Source organism: Suncus etruscus, chromosome 1 (genome assembly GCF_024139225.1).
Source record: "Suncus etruscus isolate mSunEtr1 chromosome 1, mSunEtr1.pri.cur, whole genome shotgun sequence".
NCBI classification, from domain to species: Eukaryota; Metazoa; Chordata; class Mammalia; order Eulipotyphla; family Soricidae; genus Suncus; species Suncus etruscus.
In genome coordinates, this window is record NC_064848.1 from 42,217,866 (window position 1) to 42,226,461 (window position 8,596).

General features: G+C 41.4%; 1 pseudogene; it reads right to left on the bottom strand.

The window, feature by feature from the left end:
• Positions 1-7,000: 7,000 nt before the first annotated feature.
• On the bottom strand, positions 7,001-7,928 carry LOC126002481 (L-lactate dehydrogenase B chain-like; annotated as a pseudogene).
• Positions 7,929-8,596: the final 668 nt, after the last annotated feature.

Sequence of the window (8,596 nt, forward strand, 5' to 3'; positions counted from 1 at the left end):
CCCTCAGCATTGCTAGGTGTGGCCTGACATCTACCATTTCCCAATTTTACTACTGTGTTTTGATTTTATATTTATATACTTACTTTTTAAGCTCAAATGATACTACTGGTTTGGCACTGGGGTTGGGGGTGGGGGACATAGCAGTGCTTAGGGAACCAAACAGCTAAGACATGAGGCTCCCACGTCAACGCATATATTTTGATCCTTTGAGTTATCTCCACACCCCTTGATTTCCAAATTAAAAAATAAATAAATAAAAAGGTCCAGCTCAAGTGGTAGAGCACATACTTGGTATGTATGTGGTCTGAGTTTGGCCCCTGGTACCACTTGGCTTCATGAGCAAAAGGCTTACATCTAACCTGTAGCTCTACCAGTAGTAGCTTCTATAGAAAAGAAAAGAAACAGACATAGGCTAATTAAACTTTTGAGATAGTGAAGAACATAAGAGAACTGATAATATTTGGACCAAACAGTGCAGATTGGCATGGAAAAGATGTTACAGAGCAGAGGGACATAATTTGAACCTTGAATGATTTCAATGATCAGAGAAAAACATTTTGTTCAGTGCAAAGAGCAGGCAAAAAGAACAACTCAACAGGAACAAGAAGTGAGAGTAAGCAATTATGCCCCCCACAAGAACCCCATGAGATTCAAGCCTGTTAGGATCCAGTGGACAATTAAGTGTCTTAGCGGAGCAACTGTACTACAAATTTGAAGGCCAAGAGTTCAATCCCCAGGGCAAGGAAAGACCAAGACCACCAACCACAGAAAATGATTAAAATGATACAGAAGGAACAGAACTTCTAGAGCCACAAAGAAAGACTTCATCATAAGTTCCACTCCCTGACCTGTGCAGATACCGAAATCTCTAGATTCAGAAGTCTGATGTTTTCACCCAGGACGGAGCAGAAGTCTTTCATACACCACAAAAGCACCAAGGGGAGAGTAAATGAACCTGAAAGGAGTCTATAGTTAATCCCATGACAATATACTTCAAGGGTGGGGAAACCCTGTTTTTCTTAGGCCAAGGGAATTCCTTTTCGAATGACCCCAATATTCACTGTGCCTGTGCAGGAAGGAAGAAAAAAGAAAAAAAAGTCAAAAAACACAATTTTTTTATTTATTTATCTAGTTTTTGCCGATTTATTTGTTTTGGTGTGGTTATTAAAGTTGTTGTCTCTGTTCATATTTATTTTTGTTTCTTCTTTTCTTTTCTTCCCTTCCTTTATGTGCTCTGCCATGTTTTTTATCTCAAGACCATGGCCTTTAAGTGGTGCTTATCTTTATTGTTGGAGTGTTCACTGAATGTTTTGACACTTCTTTTTGTACCATTGTGATGTTCCACCTCCTTTTCCCCCTTCGTCTCTCAAAGCTAGGATGAGAGCTTCCAGAAGGACTCTGCCCATTTTCGGCGTATTTGATTTTTCCCCCAGTTTATTACTTTTCTCTTGTTCAAACAAAACCACATAACTTGAACTATCTAGTCCTGCCTCCCAACTAGAGCGGGAAATAAGGGAAGTACCAAGACCAAACAGGTGTAGGACCAGTAAGTAGTTAGCTAGGCACAGAGGGGACCACTTATTCTGGCAGCCCCGGGTGAGGGAGGAGGATATGGGAGGTAGGACAGGAACGGAGGTGGAGGGAGGACAATTCGGTGATGGGAATTCCCCTGATTTTATGTTAATATGTACCTAAAATATTATTGTCAATGATATGTAGGCTACTATGATTAAAATAAAATCATATTAAAAAAACATAATCCTGGCAGCTCTTGTGTTTGTGATGTGTGGCGCACCAAGCAATTTCTGTCCACACCCCCAGTCAGGGGGTGTTACTGCTGAATAGTGCAACACCTGGTGAGCACCACAGTTAGGCCTGAGGGTAAACTCTGATCACTGTAAAAACAATAACAAAGGAATATTGGAAGGGAAGATTCATATTCAACAATCACAGAGCTAAGAGAGAAGAAAGATAAGCATTGCATTCAGGACAGAGGCACCAGAAAAGAAGCCTTTTCTACCCTGAGGTAGAGAATGAGAGATGAGTAAGAGTAGAGTGACATACAAGTACACTAGACAAAGCTACAGGCCATTAGCCTCTGTCTATAAAACATACCCAACATATTACCCTACATCCACAATATCTCATCATCAGACAGGAAGTGAAGATATCACAGACATCGGAATGTTGGCCAACGACCTAGAAAGATCTGATATGCAGAGCTTTTCCCAAACAGGAAAAACGGGCCCAATCCTCTCTCCTTTTATTCTGCCTCCAGTTTTCCCTCTCACTCAGAAGATCCAAAGGGAGTTTCTTACTGTTCCAGAAGCTTATCTGGTAGATTTCAAATTAGACTGAAGTATGGTTATCTGATAAAATTCAGCACTATTAAATAGGAATTTCAGCTAAAGAAACTCTTTATTATGAATATATCCTGGGTAGTACATGGAACAGATTTATATTTAAAAGTTATTCCTGGGGTCATATTACAGTAGTGGTAGGGCACTTGCTTTGCTCATAGTTGACCTGGGTTCAAGGCGTAGCATTCCAGGTGGTGCCTGAGCACTGCCAGGAATCATTCCTGAGTGCAGAGCCATTAGTAAACCTTGAGCATTGCCAAATATGGCCCAAATAAACTAAACAAAATTTACTAAGTTACTCCTGGGCCAGAGTGATAGTTCTGAGGCCTAAAATATATGATTTGCATTCAGAAGCCCTTTAGTGGTTCCTGAGCTTTGAGTCAGGAATTAGCCCCCAACTTCTGCCAAGTGTGGTCCAACTCCCTTCCACCCAGGAGTTTTACTCTCATTGTTTTTCCTTGTAATTCATGTTCAATAGTCTTTTCATTATCGGGGTGGGGTGGGGTACACCCAATGGTGCTTAGGGAGTAAGCTCTACATTCAGGAATCCTGGCTGTGCTCTTGGGACCATATGGGATCCCAGGATTGAACCCAGAATAGCTATGTACAAGGCAAGCATCCTGGGTGTCCTATATTTTTGCTGAAATCTGGCAGCACTCTGAAGACCCCCTTGCCATCATGCGGGCAGGAAGTTCCAGAGTACTGAACTCTCTTCTGGGCCTTGAGGAGGAAGGCAGCACAAGGGATCCTAGGAGGGAACCTGCCCTCCATTTCTCTTTTCAGAAGTATTTAGAGCAATTGGAGAATAGTACTAACAGTTCCTTCCTGGGAAACTTTGCTGCTCAGTCTTCCCTGACAAGAGACACTCTGGACTAGAAACAGTGAAGTTCAGATTCTACTGTGGCTGGAGAGACAAGAGAGACACTAAGACTGGAAGATAAAAAGATGTATGTGCAACCAGCCAGCAGATTGCAAGATGGTGGGCTCTAGTCCTCAGAGCAGCCATCTTGTCTGCACAGTCAGCAGAAGGGGTTTTTTATAGGGAAAGAGCATGGAGGAAATGGGGCACAGCCATACAAGTGGGTACCACAGTGACATATAAAATCCCCACATGGACTAGTCCATCTTATCTGCAAACCTAAAAAAGTAAGGGCTGGCTTTAGACGGAAGTGTAGCTGAGTATAAACTGTCTTTATCTTTAGGCTTCGGGCAAAGCTGTTGTCCTTGCTTAATATTGATTTTAATTGGATTTCATACTGAGTGCAAATCTAGGTGTGCATCACTAACCAGTCTGGTTGTAACTGATGGACCTCTATTATTACACACCCAGGAAAAGCCCTTCCCAACTAGGTCTTCAAAAGGAGAGAGTTGGGGGCTGGAGAGATAGCCCCCCATGGAGGTAAGGCATTTGCCTTTCATGCAAGAGGTCATCGGTTCGAATCCCCAGCGTCCCATATGGTCCCCCCGTGCCTGCCAGGAGCAAATTTCTGAGCAATGGAGCCAGGAGTAACCCTGAGCACTGCGGGGTGTGACCCAAAAACCACAAAAAAAAAAAAAAAAAAAGGAGAGAGTTGATGGCAATACTCTCTCTAATCACACCTTTAATTCCTCTTCAGCAAGTGGAGTCTTTCCTCTGAAGACCCAGCCAGTTGGGCCACAGCCACCCACTCACAAAAGCCCTCCTGGCCATCCTATAAGAAAAATCCATTACTACTCAGGGGCTTCCAAGTCTGAGCACACCAGAGGTGTGTTTTGTGAAGTCACAACTAGCTAAGGTAGAATGAGGATAGTTCCTAGTGTTAGATGTACCCGAATGATGTTCTAATGTCCTAATGACAACATCTAACTATATTATTCATTAGGAATATGCCTAAAAATGCAGAGTATACCCTCTAAGGTATATACCTTTATTTCTTATTTATACATATCTAATTGCATATAAGAAAAATATTATTCCTGAAAATGTCACTAATTTGAAACTCTGCTGCAAAAAAAATTGTGCTGAGACCATTTTTTAAAATCTACCTTACATATCCTAGGGGTATATTGTTACACCAGAACACAGGCTAATGGCCAGTTCCTTAGAGATAGTGTGTTAAGATGATCACAGCTGAACACAGATGTGTTTGTGTAAGCGACTCTATTATTAAACAACTCATGTTAGGTATACTCAGTGGGCTGCAGAAGGCACAGGAAATAGGAACCTACACATCTGAGACAGCATCTCTGTGGCCATTTCTTTTCTTCTTCAACCTCTCACCGTGGACTCTGCTGCTAATCTGTGCTGTCTGCTGTTGTATTAAATAATTAATGATGGGGCTGGATGGCAATGGATGGAGGTGGATTTCTCTGTTTGCCATCCCAGGCCACGTGGCTCAGCAACCCCCATGCAGCCGGCGGGTTCCAGGCCCAGGTAATCGGCGTAATCAAGACTCACTCACAGGCAGGCATTAGAAACCATCAGCTTTATTCATGCCCTAGCACCACGTGTGTGTGGCCTATCTCATAACCTTTTAAGCATTCGGGCCCATTCTTAGCCCTGCTTTTTTATAATTCAGTCATCTTCCTCAAAGCGCCCAGCAGGGCCGAAAGGCAAAGACCCCTAATACCCCTGGCTTCCGGGTTTATCTACCTATTCCAAGACCCCTCCCAGGAATGGGCCGGGTCTTGCAGGTAAAGTCACACCTATTATCCGGTTCCCAAGACCCCTCCCAGAAATGGGTGGGTCTCAGATAAGTACCCTACAGTCTGCCACTAGTTAGTCTCTAGTTACCAGTCACAGACCAGTTGCTGGTTGCCAGGTAACCAACCAGTCTGTCACATTATCTTCTTCCTCTTGTAGTCTTCCATGATCTGCCTGCCTATGCAGCTATCTCTACCTAGTTCTGTTACCTGAGTGGCTATACCACATACAAGCGAAATTTTTAAAACAAATTTTAATTGAATCACTATTAGATACACAATTAAAAAGTTGCTCATTATGAAGTTTCAGTAATACAATATCCAACACCTATTGCCTCACTATTCCCTCACATTTCCAACTGCCAATGTCCCCAGTTTCCCTCCTGCCTTCCCCTTGCCTCACCCCCTCCCTGGCTGCCTCTATGGCCAATACCTACCTTCCTTCCTTCCTTCCTTCCTTCCTTCCTTCCTTCCTTCCTTCCTTCCTTCCTTCCTTCCTTCCTTCCTTTCTTCTTCCTTCCTTCCTTCCTTCCTTCCTTACTTCCTTCCTTCCTTTCATTCTTCCTTCCTTCCTTCCTTCTTCCTTCCTTCCTTTCTTCTTTTCTTTCTTTCTTTCTCTTTCTTTCTTTCCTTTCTTTCTTTCTTTCTTTCTTTCTTTCTTTCTTTCTTTCTTTCTTTCTTTCTTTCTCTTTCTTTCTTTTTTTCTTTCTTATTTTCTTTGTTTGTTTCTCTTTCTTTCTTTCCTTTCTTTCTTTCTTTCTTTCTTTCTTTCTTTCTTTCTTTCTTTCTTTCTTTCTTTCTTTCTTTCTTTCTTTTTTTTTCTTTTTTTTTTGGTTTTTGGTTTTTGGGTCACACCCGGCAGTGCTCAGGGGTTACTCCTGGCTGTCTGCTCAGAAATAGCTCCTGGCAGGCACGGGGGACCATATGGGACACCGGGATTGGAACCAACCACCTTAGGTCCTGGATTGGCTGCTTGCAAGGCAAACGCCTCGGTGCTATCTCTCCGGGCCCTCTTTCTTTCTTTTTCTTTCTTTCTTTCTTTCTTTCTTTCTTTCTTTCTTTCTTTCTTTCTTTCTTTCTTTCTTTCTGTCTTTCTTTCTTTGTTTGTTACGATCTTTCTTTTTCTTTATTTCTTTCTTTCTTTGTTTCACTCTCTCTCTCTTTCCTTCCTTCCTTCCTTCCTTCCTTCCTTCCTTCCTTCCTTCCTTTCCTTTCTTCCTTTCTTCCTTTCTTTCTTTCTTTCTTTCTTTCTTTCTTTCTTTCTTTCTTTCTTTCTTTCTTTCTTTCTTTCTTTCTTTTTCTTTCTTTCTTCTTTCTTTCCTTCTCTCTCTCTCTCTTCCTTTTTTCTATTTAGGCATTGTTGCTGAAGGGGTATCAGTTATATCACTTTACCTCTTTTCAGCACCCAATTCTTGTTTAGAGTGATCATTTACAACTATCATTGTCATAGGGGGCACTTCTCTGCTCTAACTGTAATCTCCTATTCTGTAGCAAGCTTCAGATCATGAACTAGTCCCCTGGTCCTTTACTCTATTATCTTTCAGAATCATTACCATACTATCTTTATGTATATATGCATATGTATGTGTATATATTTCTCACAAATGAGTGCAATTATTATATCAATCTCTCTCCCTCTCATTTCACTCAACATAATATTCTATGAGATTTAAAATGACCAATGAGATTATTTAGATTATTAGGCCTCTCCCTTCCTTACTTACCCCAATTGGATAATATCCATATGTATTAGAATTCACCTCTTTTTGCCTCTTTTATTTTTCCACAATGATTGCTAATTTATTTGTTCAAGTTCTCATATTGCAAGCCTTAAGCCAGTGTGGGGCTTGATTTTGGAGTATCCCCATTTCAAAGATTTAAGGAGAAAAAATCAGATTGTGATAACTATGGATGGAAACTAAAGGCTTCAACTTAATCATGTTGTAATCTGTACATTTCTACAGCCTGGGAGTCAGCAGTCAACGATCTTTGAGGTCCTTCTGGATGTTTCACAGGATATCAGCAATTTTCTTGAGTCGAGAAACCTCATCATCTTTCAACTTCTGGTTGATAACATTGTCAATCCACAAACATTCAGGATACATGGAAGGTTCAGGAAGACTTCATTCACAATTTCATACAGTTCCTTTACCATTGTTAACACTTGGTGAATCCTGTAGAGATTTTTGAACATGGTTTCAATAAGACCAGCCACATTTAATCCAATAGCCCAGGTGGTATATCCTTTGAGCTTGATGACATAATATGCTCATTCAATCACTATTTTCAGCACCTCCTTCCAATTTTCACTGTCATGGTTTATGCCCATTTCTGGGTTCAGTTCCTAGAGAGAAACATCTACAATATTCACTCCATTTCACACAGCCACACTCAAGTCACTGTGTTCCCTCCACACTCCATCCATGGCAACTGCTTGGATGAATGCCAAGCTTTTAGCCATAAAATAGCAAAATCTAGCAGAATCCAGATTACAACTGCTTCCAGCTACATATGCTTGGGCAACCCCAGGTAACTGTTTCCAGGTAACATGTGAGAATATTGACTGTATTGGAGACCACAATGATGATGCAATTGGGGCTGTATTTGACAATCTGCTGGTAATATACTTGAAGACATTGATATTCCTCTGCATCAGCTTAAGTAGGCTCAGGAACAGGTTTATCTACTACAGAGCCATCATTTCTCCTTTGACTTTATCCTCCATTAAATCTACCAGGACCAGTTCATCTGACATACTTTCCCAAAAAAACTTATGGCATATGCCTTCTCAACTTGCCCAACACCCACAACAGTGATCTTATTGTTGGGAATTGAAGCATCTTCCTCTGAAGTGGATGCAGTCAGCTTTTCCTTAAGTATTGTCATTGTGCACAGAGAAGAAAAGAGGGACTGGATGCCTGCACAGAAGCCACAATAGAAGATAATCAATCCCTTTTTGTCACTCTTGAGGGGGAAAACAAAATATGCAGAGTATCAGATCATTTTTATACCACTGATAACAAATTACTGCATGACAGGGCCCCTCTTCAATGTCCACTGTTCCACCACTCCTTTTTGCCCACTCCTTTTTGCCCCTAAACCCCAATCTGTGACTAGTATGGTTTTGGAGGGGGGGCAACATATCAGCCAACTGCTTAAGTTGTTAGCCACTGAATAAACCTGTTTTTCTCACACCAACTCTTTTTATTTTAATAATTTTTATTTTGACCATAGAGATTACAAATCTTTCACAGTAATGTTTTAGGTACATAGTGAGATTGAATCAGGGGCAGTACCACCACCAATGTTGGCCTCCCTCCACCCCTATTCTCAGCATGCTTCCCATATCCCCCTCGTTTGCCCCCTGGGCTGCTAGTATAAGTGGTCCCCTCCGTGTCTAGCTTGTTGTAGATTGGGTATTGATTCTGTTGTCATTGGCTTTGGATTTGGTGTTTAGATCTAATCATTTTTTTTCTACTCAATGTTTATATGACTGTTTGGTCTTGGTACCCTCTATTATTTCTCCTCCAATTTGTGAGGCAGAACAAGATGAT